Source organism: Fukomys damarensis, unplaced genomic scaffold (genome assembly GCF_012274545.1).
Source record: "Fukomys damarensis isolate Sample0158 unplaced genomic scaffold, DMR_v1.0_HiC HiC_scaffold_30, whole genome shotgun sequence".
Lineage (NCBI taxonomy): Eukaryota > Metazoa > Chordata > Mammalia > Rodentia > Bathyergidae > Fukomys > Fukomys damarensis.
The window spans coordinates 60,383,935-60,406,255 of record NW_022900942.1 but is presented as its reverse complement, the minus strand read 5'-3'; the positions used below and the strand labels follow the sequence as shown (position 1 = coordinate 60,406,255).

General features: G+C 48.0%; 1 protein-coding gene and 1 pseudogene across 1 annotated transcript in view; one reads left to right on the top strand and one right to left on the bottom strand.

Moving 5' to 3' along the window:
- The window catches only part of Colec12 (collectin subfamily member 12), a 172,505-nt gene that overhangs the window by 41,158 nt on the left and 109,026 nt on the right, over positions 1–22,321 (top strand). The gene's annotated exons all lie outside the window — the stretch shown is intronic.
- Positions 10,429–10,950, bottom strand: LOC104872448 (annotated as a pseudogene).

The following is a 22,321-nucleotide window of genomic DNA, read 5'->3' as shown; positions in this document are numbered from 1 at the left end:
TCACTATGTAGCCCAGGCTGGTCTCGAACTCACAGCGATCCTCCTGCCTCAGCCTCCCGAGTGCTGGGATTACAGGCGTGCGCCACCACCCCCGGCTAAAATTACCATGTTTAATATAACACATTTAAAAATCCAGTTTGTGCCCAAAATATTTTTAAGTTTGTAATTTTGTTGAAAGTGGAGCTACAAAGTGTAGGCTCTCAGACATGAGAGTTTATAAAAAAAAAAACCTTATGAAACAGGAAATGTGAAATAGAGGAGGAAATGAGCAAAAGGGTGAGTGAGTGAATGGAGGTAATCTTGTTTTCTAGAACATGGTATTCTCTGTAGAGTTAAGCAGAGTTTTGAGGGTACGAGAGTTTATAAAAAAAAGAAACCTTATGAAACAGGAAATGTGAAATAGAGGAGGAAATGAGCAAAAGGGTGAGTGGATGGAGGTAATCTTGTTTTCTAGAACATGGTATTCTCTGTAGAGTTAAGCAGAGTTTTGAGGGTTTTTTTTTTTTTAATAAAGAGGAATTTAAAGTCCCACATCTTAATGAGTACAGCTCCTGCCACATGAAATATTGTGAAACTGGTCTCTTGTTCTGAGTCATCACTACAAAAACTCTTTTTCCAGTATTTCCTTTTTCTAGGCTTTTCAGCACTGACGTTTGGCCGTGGTGGATACAAGCTTCCCTTTTCATGCACTATTTTTTTTTTTAATAAAGAGGAATTTAAAGTCCCACATCTTAATGACTACAGCTCCTGCCACATGAAATATTGTGAAACTGGTCTCTTGTTCTGAGTCATCACTACAACTCTTTTTCCAGTATTTCCCTTTTCTAGGCTTTTCAGCACTGACGTTTGGCCGTGGTGGATACAAGCTTCCCTTTTCATGCACTCGAGTACTACTTAAAAATTATTAAGTGAATATTTTCATGTACAGGTCAGTGTCTTTCACACACAGTGGATGCTAGAGGAATTTAGACTTGTCGGGGAAGTGGGACTCGAACTCAGAACTCTGCAGAGGTTGTGGGGGAATCCAGGCTGCATTTTTATTCCCAGTGCCACATGCTGCTGTGCAGCCTCTGTCGTTGGAAATGAACTTTCTAATATGTCTTTGGTGCTCTGTGGGATCTGAAAATGTAGAAATAAGATGATGTCTGGTAGTAGCAGTATTTTCGGTGGGGCGATCAAATCCGGGCTCCCACAGAGCTACACTTCTGGCCCCTGGTTGCTGACACTGTGGATCTTCAGTCTTCTCTCTGAGCTCGGAACAACCATCGCAGTAGGGGGAGATGAACATGTTCTTCCCCGGATGAGTCTTGGTCTGTGCCTGTCACAGAAAACTCTCCCAATAGCTCTTACTGAGCTCTTGCCTGGGCCATTTGCTAAGGAATACCAAGAAGGAAGGGTTGTTCTACTCACTTCTTGTACAGAACTCATGGTTTTGAATTTCTCTGGGAAACCACAGAGGAAAGATGAATACTTACAACTGGGATACACACTCAATGCCTTCCATGTGCTGTGAAATAGGGTGTGGCGATGAATCAAACAAAGCCTTGGATCTTGACCATTTTAGTTATCATCAGCAGCATTTAGAATCCCTTTTTCCTTCGAATTTCTCAAAAAAAGTTTTGTTTTTTTGTTCTGAAATAAGTCTCACTGTGTAGTCCAGGACGGCCTCAATTAAACTCGGGGTGCTGGGATTACAGGTAGCACATACGACTGTGCCTGGCTAAACAAGAGTTATTTTAAAAATCCTTGTGAGAACAGAAGTTTTCTTTTAAAACTGTTCATGCTGGTGGTGATGCTTCAGTAGGACCATTCCCCAAGTAAAAGAGAGCAAGAGTGAGCAGAGCCTGGTGACACACACCTGTGATCCCAGCAGTTGGGAGGCTGAGGCAGGAGGATCGCTGAGAGTTCAAGGCCAGCCTGGGCCACATAGCGAGACCTTGTCTACAAGAAAAAGAGAGAGAGAGGGAGTGAGGGAGAGAGACAGAGAGAGGAGCAAAGGGAGTCCACTGCCACATAGCAGGAATCTGGGGAGAGAGGCAGCCCCAGAGAACTGGCCATTTTAGGGGGAGATGTGTGCACATCACGAGCCTTGCCGAGATGGTAAGGAAGCGAGACTCCCTGGAAGACGTCGTTCCTGGTCAGCGCAGCATGGAAACGATGTGACATTTATTAGCCATCATACTGTGCTGAGGGGAGACATGGCTTTGCCTCGGGGAGTTTCACATTTAATGGAAAGCAGATAGGTTTGAAACTGTGATATATTTGCATAAAAAAGCATCAGCCAGCTCTGCCTGTGGCTTCCCCTCTGGGCCGCAGAATTTCAGCCAGCACCACAGGGGTCCCACACCCGGCGGAGGGCACTTTCCTACTGTTTGTTGCTAAATCAGTACCTAGGTACCTAAGAGGAGAGCAAGGATTTCCCCTTCCTTTGCCCCTCGGGGAGGGTGGGGTGAGGAGTGGGAAGAGGGTGCTCTGTCTCCGTGTGCCACACAGAGCATTTGTCACAGCTGTTACTAGACTGCGGCGCTGTGGAGTCCACTCAGGCGCACAGCAGCTATGTTCCTTTGTTTTAGATTTTGGAGACAGGGTCTCACTCTGCAGCCCTGGCAGGCCTCGAAATCTCCAGCAATCCTCCCGCCTCAGCCTCCTGAGTGCTGGGACTGTTGGTGTGCGCCAGTGCGCATGGCATTGTCCCACTTCTGATAACCAAAATGTGTGTCCTGTGAGCACTGAAGCCCGCGATTGAGGATTTCAGAGCCCCTGTGGCCTCCAAACAGTAAATTTACACCACTAAGTTCTTACGGATAATAGTTAATAAGACTGTGTCAGGGGCACCGGGAGGAGGCCATGGGCCTTGTGCGAAACCACTTAGCACAATGCCCAATATTTCAAAAGTGCTCCATAAATCCTTAGTATTAGAGAACACGTTTCCAAAGACAGAAAACGAAGTGTGAGTTCAGGACTTGCACTGTGCACAGTCCTGGTCTCTCCTATGCATTCTGTATGAGTGTGCAAGCTCGTGTGTGCAGGCTCATGTGTGCGTGCGTGGGTGCGTGGAATTTGGCCAAATAACAGATGACTTCAAAGTTTCTCCATGCCGTAGCTGTGCTAGAGATTTGCATCTGTGCTGTGATTAAGTTTCATAGTCTGCTCCACCACTGCATTTGATTTTTAACATATTTTACTTTCTATTCATTTGGCTTACTCCAACGGTGCTAAAGAAATATTTTGTACCCTCATTTTAGATCTATTTCCCTGGTCTCTGCTGTTAATGTAGTTGGTAGAAGAAATTAGCAGGTGGCAAACTCTTTTCTTGTTAATTTTGCTCACAATTTTAGTGATCTTAGGATTACTGTCTTTCCATTTGGCCTGTATGTTCCTGTGTAAGTTTTGAAGCATTTTCTAGGTGTGAATGTTTTGAACAAAATGTATTGCCGATCTCTAAACTCAAACATATTTTCTCTCTGAGCCCCATAAAATCAGCAAATAACTATCCAAATAAAGGTGCTTGTAAATTTAATAGAAAGTATAACGTTTCCATTAATAATCTTGAGGAAATCTGTTGGTTTATCTCAACCGAGTAATTTGTTTGTAATATTTATCATGTTATAATTTTTTCCCTTTATGCCTCTCATGTTAATGCAGAACATATTGAATGAAAACAAATTCCCAAGTTACCACAAAATAAAATCACTTTAGCTGTGTCCCGTCTTTAGAAGAAGGCCCGCTGGGAGCTGTTTTTCAGCTTTTCTGAATGAGGAAGTGTGAGGATTCACCAAGGGGAAAAAAGGCACCCAGTGATTCCTGGTGTCTTGGTGCCTTTTTTTCTCCCCCCCAGGATTGTGGTTCTGTAAAGTGGAACCGCACATGCTGGTGAGCTTGTCCTTGTCCCATCTGGGAAACTCGTGGGTCAGTTCTTTTTGGGAGCTCACTTCGCTTGGAAAATTGCAAGTCAGCATTAGGGTGGTGGGGGGATGAAGGAACGAAAAAGGGTGAGTGTTCAAAAATTATTTTTCTATTTATAATCATACCAGGAAAGGGTAGATTTTGAAATAGTAAGTTGAAAATCTGTCTTGTTTTTGTTTTTGCTGAGATGGATTTAAGCACACCCGCAGCTGGGGAGAGCTGAAGAATTTGGAGTTCTTGAATTCTAAGAAGAGGAAGAGAAAGGAAAAGAGACGGAAGGGGATAGGAAAAGCATTGGAAGTCAAAGAAAACTCCACAGGCTTTGGGATCGGGGTATCAGGAATCTCAGTTCTCAAGAACCAGAGACTTAGGAAGAAGGGAATGAGTGAGTCCTTGCATAGATTTGTTTATTTGTTTATTTACTTGTGTATGTGGTACTGCGATTGAACTCCGGACCTCGCACTTGCAAGGCAGATGAGGTGCCACTGAGCTACATCCCCAGCCCTGTTCGTTTGTGAGACAAGGTCTTGCTGTGTAGTTCAGACTGACCTTGGATTCACTATGGCAGTTTAGGCCGGCCTCAGCCTCCCAAGTGCTAGGATGACAGGCGTGGCTCTGTGAGGATTCTTATCCCAGCCATAGCACTGTGACTTGGAAGGAGGAGTAACTGTGAGTCGTTATAATGCACCACATCCTCAAGGTGCTTGCTTAGTGTTTCCAAGCTCTTGGTTGGGCAGGCCTCACCCTCAAACTGTGCTCTGCAGCAGAATTCGGGAGACAGAGGCCTAGCTCACAGTCAAGCAGGAAGTTACAGCACACAGAACCACATGCAGAAAGTAAAGGGAGATGACAAACTAGAGCCACTCCGAAGAGGGTGGAGGTCGGAGGATCTCTGGCGTCCCAGGGAGCAGAGGGGGGGGGTAGTGACGCCCAGACTCCTGGAAATCTCTCGGGTGGTCTAGGTTTTTTGTTGCTCAAGATACTGGGAAGCTCCACCGGCTTCAAAATTGTACCCCTGCTTGACTTTATTTTTTGCTTACACTTAATTAAGATGATAGGCTTCTTTTGCAAGTATACTAGGATGCTTTAGAAATGGTGATGGTTACTGATAATCACATGTAATTAGGGGAATTATTTCATCAGATTGCTTTTCTTCCTGTAAAATCAAGCTGAAACCGGTGTGTTGTTGTTAGGAGATTCTTTTTTTCTTGTTGTTGTTTTTTTTTGCTGTTGTTTTGAGACAAGATCTCACTATGTAGTTCAGGCTGATCTTGAATTTGAGGCGGTCCTCCTGCCTACGACTGTGAGATTCATATTGCAGAGATACAAAAGGCTGAAGGAGCTTTGGATCTGACTGCCTGGTTTGAGGAAGAAATGCTACAAACTTTCCCTCCCAAATGACCTTGTTTAGGGTTGGACTCATCTCTTCCCAGAAAGTAGGCCCGCAAGCTCTCCTTTAAGCCGTCTTGAGGGAAATGTGATTCTGGAAGAAAGCTCCTCCAACTACAGATCCCCCAAGTGAAGGAGCCCCCAGAACCCGGCTGTGAGAGGCTGAATGGACCTGCTCTCTGGAGCTCAGTGCCGGCCACCCTGCGGCTGGATGTCTCGGGGGTTCTGTGCAGTGGCTGCGCTTTGAGTGGGAATAGAAACCAGCGCTGGTCATGTGCGTGGTCAGCCCCCACTGAGAGACAGGAACGTGCCGCAGTCTCTGTATTGTACCTGCTCTATTCTGGTCCCTATGCTGGAGCCCGGGACTGCATTGCCAGCACAGAAGTCAGTGGCCAGTGTGTCCTCCCCCAAGCTTGGGGTAGCCTTTACACTGAGGTACATCTGCAGCCCTTTCTTCTTGGTTTTAATCGTGAGGCAAGGTCTTGCTAAGTTTCCCAGGCTGGACCTGAACATGTAACTCTCCTGTCTCAGCCTTCCAGAGTGCTTGGTAAAAAAAGTTTTTTAGTTACTATTTTTTGGATACTAGAGTTCGAACCCCCAGGCCTTGGACACAAAAAGTAATACCCTACCCGCAGCCCTCGCACCAGTATTTGTTGTGTTTACAGTCTAGCAAGGGAGAAGGAAAATGGGATATAGTATCATTTGAAAATACTTGAAAGAGAAGAAAAGAGAGGACCCAGATCCTGTAGGTAATTCTGTGGAGAGAGAAGTACCAGGGGGAACCCTGGGCTAAAAGAAGGACGTGCAGAGGGCAGTTTGGAGAGGGGCCTTAAAGTGAAGTTAGGAGGCAGTCACGTGGGAGGAACAGGCAGAACAAGGACAGGTGTGTAGTTGTTTGGTGTCGCCCAACCTCCTGAGCAGGGAGATTGCTGGACGGAGGACAAAAGTCAACACAGTGTGCCACAGGAGGGTCAGCAAGGAGGAGGAGTCTCCCATATTTTCACCAAAAGCAACATGGTAGCAAGGCCGTGACCCGTTCTAACAGCTGACACTGACAGGAGCTGAGAAGCTCTATGCACGGTTCCAAAGTAATGCTGGGGAGACTTCAGTTGACCTCGATAGGCAGCAAGATTGACACAGGTCTCACTTTATTTATTTATTTACTTATTTTGGGTTTCTTTGAGACAGGGTCTCACCGTGTAGTTGAGACTGACGTGAAACTCAGCTGTGTAGCCCAGGCTGGTCTGAAACTCACATCGATCCTCCTGCCTCAGCCTCCTGAGTGCTGGGATTACAGGTGTGTGCCACCATGCCCAGCGGACACAGGTTTCACTTTAACTTGGTCTTAAACACCCAGTAGAAAAGTGTAACTAAGATATCAAGTCAAGACCATAACAAAACTAGATATAAAAAGGGGCTCCGCTCTCTGACTCCTCCTGGCGACTTCCAGCTACACCAGTAGCTGACCACTGCTTAAGGGTCATTAAAAAAAAACATAAAATGATTGAGAACTCAACAAGCATTTTAAAACTTCTTAGCTAAAATTGTCCTTCAAATTGTCTGTATCTTCTAGGGAGACTGATGACAAAACATCAGACTTACAGATAGGTAACCTCTGAGATCCAGCAGGTTAACCATCCCTATTTCAGCTTCTGAGCGTGGATCTTTGCCCACCCACCTTTCCCTTCTAACACACATGCTTAGGTCATACACACTCCAATTCCTTAAAATTTTGTTTGTTCTTGGGTAGAGGCTGCCAAACTCCAGACAGTCATACAGACGGAACCATCGACAAATGTGCTGGATCCCTTTTACTGGGATCCAGCAGACCAACCTTGTAAAAAAGTTTACAGCTGCTGAACTACAACGTGACTTCTGTCTGAGGCCCGTTAGATTAGCTCTCTGGAGTGGGCCCCTAACTGCTGTCTCCCCTACATCAACCCTTCTCAGCTCGAAGCAGTTAGGTGAAGACTATACCCTTTCTCACCTGACAGTAGTTAGGGGTGCTTCTCCAGAGGAAGGAATATTGCACACAGCTAAGTTAGAAAACATGGTAAGACAGTTGGATGAGGCGGGCCCTCAGCAGAGACAACAGCTGAGGCGCATTCACCATGACTGGCTTCCCCATTTGATCCCCATGTAATCAATATCACCTGGGTGACAAACTTGTGATCGTATTGCTTGATCATGGTTTTATCCCACCCCATGCCTACCTTGTAATTTTCCACTGGGTCTTATAGTTTTGTCCCACTTTATACCTGCCTCATTTCATGGCTTTGCTCCACAAAATACCATTGAGAAGCCAGGTGGGCAGCCCGCTTTCTGGTCCCCCTTCTGTCTCTTAGAAGTGTCTTTCACTAAATTCTTCCTACTCTTAACCTAACAAAAAAAAAAGCACAGCGGCCATTGCGTCTGCTAGTTCTGGAACTGTGGGCTCAGCTGACTGTGGTAGGACTTTTTTGTTAAAAGTGGAACCTGCCTGCAACAATCTTTTATTTTTTTTCCTTTAAGGCTGCAGGAACTCTGCACGCAGAGCAATTAATTCTTTTTTTTTTAATTTTATTGAGTTTATTGGTATATTTTAGGGATACAGTACAGTTACATTCATTGTTGGGATCATGCACCTTTACATGGCAAGTCTTGATTCTCGTTTTTAATTCTTGTAATAAAAATCTCGCCCACAAATGGCCAAGGTTGTCCCATCAGATTCCTCAGTGAGCGTGTGTTGTATCACATCATGTGCCCCAGGTCTGCTTTCTTGGGAGTCTGCAGGGTCAGGATCAACTTTTTCTGGAAATACAAGCTTCTCACAAACTGCCTTCTTTATTGGTAAATCCTGTGGCAGTTCATTAGGTTCTGTGAATAAGGAAGGTGGAACTTGCATTAAATCAGCAGTTGTGCTCTTTTGTGAAGTGTATTCTCGTGACACAGGTCTTGTCGGCCTCACGGTAAAGCCTTGTGTCGTTCATTCTGAGAAGCACCCCATCGATTCTAAGAAAAACTGCATCACCCACTATCACCCCTCCTCTTCGATATAGTTCTGGAAACATTAGCCACAGCAGTTAGACCAGAGAAAGAAATTAAAGCAATAAAGGTAGGAAAGGAAGAAGTTAAACTGTCATTATTTGCTGATGATATGATGCTCTACATCGGAGACCCAAAAAACTCCACCGAAAGACTAGTTCTAGACTTAATTGACACTTTTAGCAGAGTAGCTGGATACAAGGTCAACACCCAAACATCAGTAGCTTTCTTGTACACAAATAACAAGACTCACTGAACGAGAAATTAGGGAAACAATTCCTTTCACAATAGCATCCAAAAAAATGAAGTACCTAGGAATCAATCTAACAAAAGAAGCAAAAGACCTCTACACTGAAAACTACAGCATTCTGAAAAAAGAGATCAAAGAGGATATAAGAAAATGGCAAGATCTCCCCTGCTCCTGGGTAGGAAGAATCAACATAGTGAAAGTGGCCATACTACCAAAACTGCTATATTCAATACAATGCCAATTGAAATTCCAACACTATATTTCACAGAACTAGAAAAAAATCCAAAAATTCATTTGGAACCATAAGAGACCTAGAATAGCAAAAGCCATCCTAGGCAACAGAGACATGGCAGTGGGTATAACAATTCCCAATTTGAAACTATACTTACTACAAAGCCACTGTGATAAAAACAGCATGGTACTGGCAAAGAAACAGACCTGAGGATCAGTGGAACAGATTGCAAGACACAAAAACAACTCCAGATGTACTCAGCTACCTCATCTTTGACAAAGGAGCTGACCATCCCCACTGGAGGAAGGATGGCCTCTTTAATAAATGGTGTTGGGAAAACTGGATCTCGACCTGCCAAAGATGAAAACTAGACCCTTATCTTTCACTGTGCACTAAATTAAAATCCAAATGGATTAAAGATCTAAATATTAAAACAGAAACACTAAGCTTTCTGGAAGGTAAGTTAGGCAGAACTCTTGAAGACATTGGCATAGGAAAAGACTTTATGAACAGATCCTCAGCATGGGAACTAGCAGAATCAACAACTGGGATCTCATCTTACTAAAAAACTTCTGCACTGCAAAAGAAACCATCAACAGAACTAAGACAACCTACAATGTGGGAAAAAATTTTACCAGCTGCTCCTCAAAGGACGCTTATCTAGAATGTATAAAGAACTCAAAACAACCAGCTCCCCCAAATACAAAGACCCGATTCAAAAATGGGCACCTGAAATGAACAGACATTTCTAAGACAAGTAAAAGCAGCAAGTAAATATATGAAAAAATGTCCAACATCACTGGTCATTCGAGAGATGCAGATGAAAACAACACTGAGATTCCACCTCACCCCACAAAGAATGGCTGCTATCAAGAAATCTCACAATAACAAATGTTGGCGGGGTTGTGGGGAGAAAGGAACCCTTCTCCATTGTTGGTGGGAGTGCAGACTAGTGCAACCACTATGGAAATCAATTTGGAGATACCTCAAAGAGCTGGGACTAGAGGTTCCATTTGACCCAGCCATAGCTCTGCCGGGTATCTTTCCAAAAGAATTAAAAGAATCATACCAGAGTGATATATGCACACCCATGTTTATAGTGGCACAGTTGGTAATAGCTAGAACTTGGAAACAGCCCATTTGCCCGTCAGTTGGAAACTGGATAAAGAAGATGTGGTTTTTCTATAAAATGGAATACTACTGAGCCATAAAGAATGCAAAATTAGATTCATTCATAGGAAAATGGATACATATTGAGGATATACTCCTAAGTGAAATAAATAAGTCTCACGTGTAATACCAAATAGTTTCTCTGGTGTGAATAAACTATAATAGTACATAAGATCCTAATGAGATAACTGACATTGTGAAATGGGAAGAAAAGGTCTTAAGGTGTAGGGATAGTGGGAAGGGTAGGGGAAAGGTAATAAGGGAAAAGAAGAAAATAGAAAATGAAAAAATGGAAATAAAGTGTTTTTAAATGGGGAGGGGAGGAGGGGGTGAAGGGAGGGCAGGGACAGGGGAAAAAATGAGAACCGAGACCTGTCATGTAAAGGTACAGGATCCCAGTAATGAATGTAACTGTACTATATACCTAGATTGTACCAATAAACTCAATAAAAGAAAAACCAAGAAAAACTGCAACAGCAGAAAAAAACTACAAGGCATTACTCATTTTCACACTCAGACTTGAAACTCCAGGATCCTGAAGTTCATCCTCAAAGAGGAGAACTTCGAAAAGTTTAATCTGTTCTGTGTGACTGGTTGTAGGTACAACCTTTAATGTGAGTCTCCAGGTAATGCCCCCTTGTAATCTGTTGTACAGGTCCGACCATTATGGTTTAACAGCCTTTAGAGCGATCACCTTCCGCCCTGATTCCCTGCCGCTCCTCATCACAGGCTGCTGTAAGCATTCCTTGGTGGTTTACACATTTCAGTGCCTCTGTAGCATTGAAGTCAATCCCAAAGCCAGGACCATGCTGGGTTCTTAAAACATTGTCTCCAAACATTGTTTCCGGAGAGATGACATAATGCATTTCATCCGCCGACCTCCCCACATCCCCTGACTTCGTGACATGGGTCTTGGCTGCCGTCAGCTTCCATGACTGAAGAAGTTCGGGGGGCTGCTCTGGAAGCCATGGATCATCATGGCTGAGATGCCCCCGAGCTGCAGCTGTGGCGGGGTGAGCACAGGTCCCTCTGCCTCGCTGTGGCAGTAGGAAATGTTTATAAGGAAAATCTGCTGCTGGCGTGGTGGCACACACCTGTAATCCCTGTCCTTGGGAGGCTGAGGCAGGAGGATCATTACCAGCCTGGGATACATAGTGAGTTCGAGGTCAGCCTAGACTATGCAGCGAGACCCTGTCTGAAACAATGAAAGAAAAACCTGCATCTGAGCCTGTCACATACAGACGTTTGCCATTCCCCAAACAATAAGAATAATTACATGGCATTTATATTGTGTTAGGTGTTTATCTTATTTTTTGGAGACAGGGTCTCACTGTGTAGCCCAAGCTGGCCTTGAACTCTCTCTCAGTGATCCTCCTGCCTCAGCCTCCAGGTGCTGCAATTACGATGTGCGCCACCATGCACAGTGGTTAGGTTTGTAAGTCATCTAGGGACGGTGTGAAGGGTGCGGGAGGGTGTATATAGGTAAAGGCACATGTTTCACAGTTCAGTATCTGCTCACTGTCCTGGGCCTGTTCCCCATGGACACCGCGGGGCAGCTGCCCCCAACCTCATGGGAAAGTGCAGCGGGGCTGTGCAATACCCGCCTCTGGGCCACCAGAGTTACTGCTTTCCGTGCTGTTTATTAGGCACCTAATAGGCGCCAGGTGCCGCGGAGGAGTGACAAGGGTAAATTGAGGTCAGTTGTCAAGAACGGTGCCGCCAAGTCAGAAGTCACTCGGGGAAGCAGGGTAGAAAATCCAGGTTGGTCTCTCAGTGGGGCCTTGGGACGAAGACGGAAGAGGGGCGACCGGAGCAGCGGCAGGCCCGGCGGAGCACAGGCGGAGGTGGGAGTGGGCTTGGGCGCGTGCAGGCTGGGAGGGGAAACCCTCCGGGCTGGGCCGAAGGTGGATGCTGTTAAGCTGTCCGGTGCCCGCCAGTGAGCGTGTCTTACGGGCCCTGGGAGGGCAGCGGGCAGAGCTACAGCTGTGATCTGGCTGCACAGGGATGCAGGTTGGGGGAGATACCACTGGGGTATCTGCTGGACACCGATAACAGCTGACCTCAGCGGGAGGGAGATGGCGCAGCCTCAGGGCCCAGCTCCTCTTGGGGACCCTCAGGGCGTAGGTGCCCGCCGCCGCCTTTCGCTGCAGTGAGGAGGTGATTTCTCTGAGTGACTTAGGACCTTCTTAATTTTAACAGACCCAGGACTTTTGGTTTGGCCAGATACTGCTGAATATTTGAAACTCGGCAGTGTATGGTCAGGTACAGACAGCGAGTGCTTTCACAGCTTTATTATTCGAGGTGCGGGATCTAACCCAGGCTCCGCACCTCGGGGAAGCACCCTAGCACGATCGCCTCTGCCTCCAGCCTGCAGTCGGAGGTACTCCTCCCCTCCCGGAACTGCTGCTTCACTGCCTCCTCCGTGTTTAGGATGTGGGGGAAAACAATGACAACAAACCGACCCTAAGGCAAAACATCGTAAAAGGAGTGTGAAGCGGAATCTTGGAGCCTGCTATTCCGCCCGGGGTAAATAAATGGCTTTCTGGAAGCACTGACGGAAAACTGCTAGGAACCAGCCCAAGGATGAGGAAGCGGTGAAAGGGCCGGGAGGGCAGCAGCAGGCATGGCAGAGGTGCGTGGCTGTCTCCATCGGAGCCTGGCCGCAGGCTGCCCCCCTCTACTCCGCTCCCCTCGACCTCCCCTTCACCCCAGAGAACAGCCGCTCAAAGACCGGACTCTGGCATTGTTGCCCGGAAGGGCTTACACTGGAGATGTTACACTTGTTTTTTTTTTTTTCTTCTTATTTTTCTGAGACAGTTCAGATTGGCTTGTGTGTTAAAGGTATCGAAGTCATGGCGATCCTCCTGCCTCAGCCTCCCAAGTAATGGGCTGACACGCCTCTCTGGCAGGGGGAAATTAAACTGAAGCTGCCCCCCTCTGACCTATTGAAATAAAGAAACACACAGGCTTCAACCAGCCAAACTTTGTGTTGATGGGTCCTTCACACACCCACCCCACATGGTCACACTTGTAGTCCCACGACAGTGGGCAGAGGCCTCTATCACTGTGACATTCTTGTAGATACCTGCGCATCTCCCAGGTCATTCCCTGAAGTATTCATTGGCTTTTAATCAGTGATGCAAGCACCGCTGAGATCATCTCAGGACACTTTGATCTCTCCAGAGACAAACTGCCCTGGATGACTGTCCCTCCCTCCCTCCTGACCCTGTCGCCCCTCATTCCTGGAGGCTACTTGGCTGCTTGTGGATGTTTCACAGAAATGTGGTTTTATGATGTTTTGTGTGTGTGTCTGGCTTATTTCACCTCGCTGAGTACCTTCCAGCATCACCCACGCTGTAGCGTGCGGCAGGGCTCCCTTCCATCCCCGCGTCGTAGTCCACCGCGCGCATGCGCTGCGTCTCCCGTGGCTGCTCCTTAGCTGGCGATAGGCGTTTCCACTGCTTCTCCTCCTGGGTATCAGGACCGAGGCTGCCGGGAAGGCTCAGGCAGGTTTTGGTGTAGATGCGTTTTCATTTCTCTTGTGCAGCTAGATGCCTTGGAGTGGACAGCTGAGTTACACGTTTGATCTTTTGAGGAGATGCCAGACTATATCCCAGCATTGTTAAGTACAGCAGTCCCATTCATTTCCCGAAAGAGGGGAGGAAAAAAACCCCTTGAAGTAACTTGCTATAATACATGGGCATTAAAAAGGCATAGAATCCAAATGGCCCCAGAGCGGCGAGTGTGTGTCATTTACATCACAATACCTATACCTTCCAATATATTTGAGTTGCTATAACCTGGAAAAGGAGGCCTGGTTAGCACTTTTTTTTTTTTTTTTTTTTGGGGGGGGGGGCAAGCATTGCCCGCACCCCTTCTAGACGATTCCCTGGCGTAGGTCCTCACCCTCCCTGATACAGGTCTGTCACCACCCGGGGAAGAGGAGCAGCTGAAGAGAAGCTAAGGACCAAGCCAGTTATTCAAGATGGCCTTGAACTCAGTATGTAGTCTTGAACTTGGCAGCAACCCTCCTGCCTCAGCCTCCTAGGTGCTGGGCTGATGGGTGTGTCCTACCATGCCCAGCTCTGGTTAACATTTTATTCTCCTCTCCCTCAGTGCTCTGAGCCAGGTGGGTGGCAGCCAGTGATCTGCCCAACCTAGCTGGTGGGGTCACCTGCCGCAAGCTGCATGTAACTCATGAGCCTAAAAACATGTTCCAGTTGAGATACACAGTGGGTCTAAAGTTCACCCTGGATTTGGAAGGTTTAATATAATAAAGAATATGAAATCTCTCGAGTAATTTTAACATCAGTTACATGTTGAGATGATGGTGTTCAGTGTCAAGTAGGTGAAACAGAATATAAAAATAATTTCACTTGCTTCTTTTTATGTTTTTAGTGTGGCTACTGGAAAAATACAAATTATGCCTGTGGCTTGAGTGACGTATTTATTTGTGCTGTTATATATGATTTCCAAGGCTTGTTTTTTGAATTACTGGAAGAGAAAAAAATCTAAATACCCTTTGGATAAACACAGATGATTATTAGCAATTTTTTAGAAATCACTGAGAAAGATTGGGAATCATCTGTTTACCCCTGGGGTGGGATACACCAAGGGAAACCAAGTCAGCTTTTATCTCCAGGGCCTCACGTGCCCGCCAGGCTTTCCTGGTAATCCATCCCATACCGAGCAGAAGTCCGGTGTCCACACGGAAGGCGCCCGCCAGGACCTGGGGCCACACGCTGTGGGCTGGGACATGCGCCTTCTCCTCTACCCTCTGCCTGTGACCTGCTGGCCCCAGAGGCCACCCCGGCTCCAGGGCCTGAGGCTGACCGTGGAAGTACACCTTGGACACAGGAGGACAGAAACTTGGCAAACTCCTGGGGCCACGTGGGGGAGCTGGTCACAGGGTCCTCCTCCAGCTAATGTGAGAATGCCACTTAATCAGACACTTGGCCCTGGGCTGCCTGCCCGCTTTCCCCTGTGGGTCAGTATTCAAATCGTCAGGAGAAGTACATTGAAGGCGTAACGCACTTGGCAACAATCTTTGGTCAAACTCGCATTACGAGCTTGTGTTTTTAATCTCAACTATCTGGACAGGAGGTTACCACGGGTGGTTTTTTGATTCAAAACAGAGCAGACCTGTATTTGGCAACCTCCCCAGGTAACATAATTTAGCTTGATTCAAAAAGTTCCTGAATTTTGTTCCATTGGGAAGAAAACTTCTTACCCCTTGGCTGAGGCTTTTTCACTGATGTGTGAAATGAAACTTGGGGTGGGGATGGGGGATTCAGAAGGTGAGACAAGTCCATAAAACCTGAGCTGTGTAATACATGGGGAATCTGTCTCCCTCAGGTGGCCCATTCCGAGTAGCCGTGGGAGGACATTAGGTATGAGCCTGCCAGAACTTTATTCCTGGACGACAACAGAGGGACCCTACATGCCTTTAAGTGACATCTCTTGTCAAAAAAAGGTCTTCCTGTTTTACTGGTGCTGCCTACCTGAGCTCCAAGCCCAATCACAATAACTCGGTATGTTTTCTTCTGTCTCTTGAGTGCAGTTAAGAATGTGGCCGGCTAATCAGTCATCATTCACGCCTTGCCCCTGTTAAAGGGAGAACCTCAGGACAGCTCTCTGGGAAGTCCTGAGAGGTTATGAGAGTTGACTGAAAAGCAGGATAATTAAGAGGGCGACAGCAGTCTGATACAGTAATGTGTACCTTGAGCACGTGTGTTTTGTCGGACTTCCAGGCTGGTTTCGGGGCCGGCCTCCTGAGCAGTGGCCTTCCTTTCAGGAGGTCCTCACGAGCCCTTTTTCTTCTCTCTCTCTTCCTGCCTCAGAACTGAGAGGCATGGGAGAGTCTGGGAATTATGTCTGGCCCTGGCTCCACTTCTGCCTCAGAAGCTTCTGGAAGGGGCAGGGTCAGAAGACAGAACCGTCCCAGCATGCCCTGGTTGTGCAGAGAGAGGTGCTCTTGGGTTTCCTGGCAGACTCTTGGCCTTAGAAGAGTTTGAAGGGAGACAAAAATGGTGTCAAGCACTCCTTGTGGTAGTCTGCTTTTTGTTTCAAATATCATGAAGTACCCGACCTAGGTAACTTTACGGAGGAAAAAAGTCTATCTCAGCTCGTAGCTCTCAAGGTCGTCGGTTAAGGCCCATATCTGGTAATGGTTTTCTTGCTGACAGAGTCCAGTGTGGGGCATCGTGTTTTCCTCTTCAGGTCTAAACCACTAGAGTTCAGTCATGGGCCCCACCCTGATGACTTTATCTAATCCTGATTACCTCCCAAAGGCCTCGCCTCCAAACCAAAGTCAGAGTTGGTTTCCACCATCTTAACGTCTCACCATGGGAAGGCATTTTCAACATGTGAAGCCTTGGGGGACACACTCAAACCACATAAAGCATAGCACCCGCATCTCCACACAGTTTTACACACTCTCACCCATCTGTCCTCTCTAGACCTCCAACCTCTTCCCATCTTCAGGCTTTTCCAGTGCGGAAAGCTGTCTGATTTAGGATTTTACTTACAAGTCCATTCTACATGAGTGTTCCAGGCTCTGTGCCTGCCAAGTAAGTCTCCCTAAGTGAGACCCAAAGTAGACCTGGGTGCTGCCTACCTGCAAAGAATACACAGCAGGTGACTGCAGACCTACACACATGGACGGGCTATAGCATCCTTCACCTTTCTTGCTTTTTACTTTTTTTTGAGACATGATCTAGTTATGCAGCCCGGGCTGGCCTTGAATTTGTGCTGCTCCTGCTTAAGTCTACTAAGTGTTGTAGTTACAGACTATGCTACCACACCTAGCCACCCCTCACATTTTTAAGACAAAGAAAGTCCTTTGCGTGTGTGTGTGTGTGTGTGTGTGTGTGCTTTGAGACAGGGTCTCTCTATGTAGTTGAGACTGACCTGGAACTCACTATGTAGCCCAGGCTGGTCTCGAACTCCCAGTGATCCTCCTGCCTCAGCCTCCCGAGTGCTGGGACTACAGGCGTGCGCCACCACACCCGTCTAAGAAAGTCCTTCTGCCTGTGCCTCACAGCTATCCTGTCCCAAATCAGTCCAAAACCCTCCTGAGAATCTGAGCAGTTCATCTCTCTCCATTGCTTACTTAGGCAGCAGTGAAAGTTCTCTGTGCAATATGGAAGGAGAGCTCCCCCCAGGAGTGGCGGTGGAGCGGAGGGGAACGGAGTACTTGATCTGAGAGAGAGAGGTGTTGGCAAGTGATCAGACAGAATCTGTGATCCCAACTCCTGCCAGGTGGAAGTTGAGACAGAGGAGGTCCAACATCAGGAGGGCCTTTAACCAGGTGGCCCTGTCCAAGGGAGGGAGAGGCTGCCTGGTGAAGTCTGTTTTTTCTTTGGTTTTAGACAGGGTCTCTATGTCATTCCACCTGGCCTTAAACTTTTGGCATCCTCCTACCATAGCTTGCTTAACATGAGAGACAAACACACATTCTCAGTGAGGTACTCAAGGGTACACTCCGAAGTCAGGGATAGTCTTGGGTCTTCTGAGAACATTCTGGAAAATGACCCATTGTGCACCAAAACTTAGCGCAGTAAACTAACTGCAAACAGATCGGAAGCATGTAGAGCAGCTCTCCTTCCAGCATTTGGACTTGAGGTTTCTCTAGCACTCACTGTCCCACGTCCTGAGCCCTTCTGGCAGGGAGTGTGGGTCCCTCTGCCACAAAGAGAAGGCAGTGGCTCTGGGGAACCATAGCTTTATGTAGAACGGGACGTATTTATGTGACTCAGTCGGAAGAATTTAAAAAAATACACATTTCCAATCTGCAGACTTACTGTGACTTTTGAAAAACTCCCTATATCCTGCCAGAAGGATGTGCCATCCCCTTAATCATGAACTCCAAGCAGGCAGGGATCCAGTTTTCGTTGGCAGCGATGTTGACAGATGCTGAATGGAGGAGACTTGTTTTCATTGCGTTCCGCTGGACGCCGCTCAGCAGCTATCGGGACTGACTGGCAGGATCTTCGCGGTGGAATCTAGCTTGTTCCATTCATACCTTCTTTTAAGCAAATGCGCCCCAGGCAAACCCCATACAAACTTGTCACCCATTTGAATAATTGCCTGTCTTTATTTCCGAGATAAGGCGCTCTCCTTGACACACTTGGGTCCCCTTTCTAATTGTGTGTGCCCTGCCGAGCCTCCGTCCTCTCCCGGATCAGCCCGGGCATGTGACTGGACATTCTTCAAGGCAGGGTGAAAAACATATGCAGCCTAGAAATCAGTGGAGTCCCCCAGGGAGGGTGTTAGCTCCACAGCATGCTGATCCGTTTCCTGTCTTTGTTATGATTTCTGCACTGTAACTGAATACCCTTCAGGGCTCCAGCGGGCGGGCGAGCGGGCACTACACGCAGCTGTGTCAGCAGGCCAAGGACTGTTGGCTCAGAGGGCTCCGTTCCGTTTACACAGCCAGCTTCCATGATCCCGGGCAGCCTGTTCGTTTACAGGCTAAGCCGCTCCTTGTTGCCAAGCAGCATTACGTGGAATCCAGCGAAGACGGATTATGAGGAAGAGCAGTTCCCTAGCTGAGCTAGGCCAGGAGCAGGAACGCACGGCCGTCCTCACAAAATGCTTATGAGAGCACTGCCAAAAGGCGGTCAGATACATGACCTTGAAGCGGGACGCAGAGGGGCGGAGCCTTGACCCCGCAGAAGGGAGTACCGTGCCAGGGCCCTGCCTGTGTTTTCTCTTTGCTTTCGGGAGACAGAGCTGATCTTGCCATCCCACCCGCGTCAAGTCTGCGGCCTCTGGACTCAGAAGTGAGCGGGGAGAAGTTCCTGTTGTCCACGGTCCACAGCTGCTCTCCGTTGGAGGAGAAACCACGCTTTTGGGAAACCTTGCAGATTGCATAGTTTATTCTCAAAACACAGCACCAGCTGCCAGCGGGTTTCCAGTAAGCTTTGAGAGTGTTTAACCCAAAGTGGGTTTGTGACCTTCTTGCATGAGGTGTGACAAGAGTCCCGGTGAAGCGTGGAGAACAGATTGTTGGTCACGCAGAAGTCCTGGGGGACATTTCTGGGCAGGCTGCCCCTCCGTGTGCGAAGCCGTGCCTCTGTGTGGGCTGCTTGGAAGCCCGGGTCGCCCCCAGCCCGCGATCTGTCCACACTGCCGTGCTTTCTGGCCCCACTACCCAGCAGAGCGTTTGGGGTTTGTGTGAGGCTGTAGAGGTGTGCGGTGTGCGGGAGGAAATCGCAGTGTGTTATATCGTTTAGACTTCAAGACAGCATAAGGCCAGAGACCATTTTCAGTCTTCATGGAGAGCTCAGCCTGGGCACGGCACAGTGCTCCGTCCTGTTGGGTTTTCATGCTGTCCCTTCGCATCCCCGAGATGGGGAAATGTAGGCGTCAGATGAGTTTCTATGCAGACACACAGCAAAATGGTCCATACAGTGAACTGCAGGGCAGTCTTAAGCCAACTCGCCTCTGCGGTGTGCTCTGTTATCCCACCAGGGCTGGCAGGTGGTCTCGTCCACACCCCACCTGGTCCCCTGGAGCATTGTGTCATTTGAACTGTGTCGTGTTGTCTGCATAAAGCTGTGGCGTTGGGGAGCCTTTCGTTTCTGCTTATCGCCCGGAGTAGCTGGCCGTCGAGCCATGCCACGGTCGTGGAATAGCAAATGGTGATTTTTAGCACAGACCCATCTAAGGGTGATGGGTGGTCCTGTGATTGTAAAGGGTGGCCTGGCCCTCCAGGGAAGAGGATAGGACGCTTGGGACGGCAGTCAAATCGGGACATTCGTGATCTTCTAGTGTGAGTCCAGCCAGCATTTGTCCTTCACCTCTTTGAAAATAAAACTCAAACTCTGATTATCAGAAGCCCTTTCTAGCTAATTGCAAGTGCTCAGCATTTAATTGTTCACATATTTATTAAATAACTATAACATGTCAGACTTTTAGGCTCCGGGAGCACAGTGAACAAGATAGAATGTATCTGCTGTGGTGGCAGATGGGGAAATAGGTAAGGACCTAATTTATTTATTTATTTTGAGACAGGGTCTCCTGTGGTTCAGGTTGACCTTGAATGCACTGTGTAGCCCATGCTGGCTTTGAACTCTCAGAGATCCTCCTGCCTCAGCCTGCCAAGTGCTGGGACTATAGGCCTGTGCTGCCACGCCTGACCAAATGAACTAATTTCAAAAGGGCCGTAGTTCAGGTAGTGCAGTAAGTGCCGTGGGGGACCCTTGGGACTGGGGGGCAGCCATGATGGAAGGAAATGGCTATGTTAGATGAGGTGGTGAGGAAAGGCCTCCAGGGGCAGGTGATGTTGGAGCAGAGACAGGAGTGGTGTGAGGGTGCTGCGATTTGGGAGAAGCACTCTGTCATGCCCAGGAGTGGTGAGGTACTGTGGATGCAGCTTGGCATGTCCGGGAAGAGAAGTAAGGGAGGTGCTGCTGGAGTAGCGCGAAACAGGAGGAAACAGAAGGGCTTGGGCGATGCTGAGACCGGAGACCTGGGAGCGGAGGACCTTGGAGTCCAGACAGCCTTTGCTGGAGCCGCGCAGAGGCACGCAGGGTCTGACGAACGTGTCATCCTGGAAGTCACCCCGACTGCTCTGTGGATGGAGATTATGGGTTGGAGGTGAGCAGGGCAGCAGGGAGACCCACAGGCGGCTGTGCTGCTGGACAAGATGAGCAGGAGGTCGAGACCGGAAGAGGCCTGAGAGGGGAGAGGCAGGGTGGACGTGGCTGAGCAGCCGAGCTGACCGGCTCGTGGATATGGCGCAAAGTGAAGAGCGCGGATCGCAGCACGAACCTCCCGCGCCTCGCCTCAGCGTGCTGGCGAGCAGGGCCACGTCTGCCGGCCTGGTGAAGTCTAAGGAAGGAATAGACCTTCAGTTTTGTCTCAGACATGTCGAGCTTGAGGTCCTTCTTGTCTACACCCAGGGGAGTATAATGGCCCTGGTCTGAGCTCAAAGGAGAAGTGTGGCTGCAGATAAAAATTGGGAGACTCTGGGGGGGTCACTGGAGATGAAGGCCAAGGACTGAGTCCCGGGGCACGCGTTGAGGAGTGGAGGGAGAGCTTAACACTGCTCTGTTCTGGAAAGTTCTGTGCTGACAGACCTGCGCCCTACAAGAATATTCCTTTCCTTTCCAACCAACAGTGCTGTGCACTTTCTGTGTTAGGGACCGAGGAGACAGAGGGAGGTGATTGTCCTTCTCCTCTTCCTTGTCTTCTTGTTTTCCTTTTCTCCCTGTCTCTTTCTTTTTCCTTTTCCTTTATTCCTTAATCACCAAATTCTAGAGAACCCCTCCATGGCCCGGATTGCACCTTGTCCTTGCGTCTCCTAGCTGAACATTTCCCTGTTGCACATGGGACAAGCCAGTGACTTTGATCAGATGACAGTGATGCACAATTCTTGCTTCTAATTAGGAGAAGTTGGCCTGATGCGGACGAAGGAGGAAAGTAAACCACCCAACCCCTGAGATCCTTCTTTGCTATTCAGAAATTCTGGATGTCAGAAAATGGACTTGGCACTAGTTTCTTGCTGGGTTTTGAGACAGTATCTTTTGTTACAGTCTCATAAACTATTGATTCCAAGTCCCTATGGCTTAGGACCGCTGATGTTGCTGCTGAGAGTTGATGTCTTTGATGGGAAAAGTCCAAGCATCCTTATCTCACTGCCCAGGGTCTGTGCCCCAGTGGGAGGTGTGTGGCGGAGCTCACAGCTGCGTTGCAGCAGGAGAACGCGTGAGAAGTGCAGTCACACAAAGACCCTGGCCGATCCCTGCACCCGATCAAGGAGATCTATCTGCAAGCTGATCCTGGACATCCAGGCTTTGATCGGAGAACATCTTGGCTCAGTCAGGGGGAATCACAGCTGATCTTCGTACTCATGCAGAATCCTGCTAGAGCCAGCACCCAGAAGCGCACAAGTACAGGGGTGGGGGTTCTCCTGGGACCCTTCAGAGATATTCATTGGTGATGGTGGTGATGGTAGTGAGGAGGAGGTGGGTACCACAGAGAGGGTCAGAGAGGCAGGAACACAAGGAACGAACAAGAAGACCGATAGCAGCAGTGACCGTTCAGTGTGTGCTTCTGGTGTACCAGGCCCTGGGTTCTGACTGTTGCCCTGTATGTAGGTAAGGCTCTGAGGTGGGTGGCCGTATGATCAATAAGGAAACTGAGGCTTACAGAGCTTTATAAATCACCCAAAGTGAAAGGCCAGCAGATGGCAGAAAATTGAAATCAAGTCTATTTGATTTTAGAACCTAGGTTCTTTTTTTTTTTTTAATAGAGTTTATTGGTACATTTTAGGTATACAGTACAGTTACACTCATCACTGGGATCTTGTTCCTTTACATGCCAGGTCTTGGTTCTCATTTTTT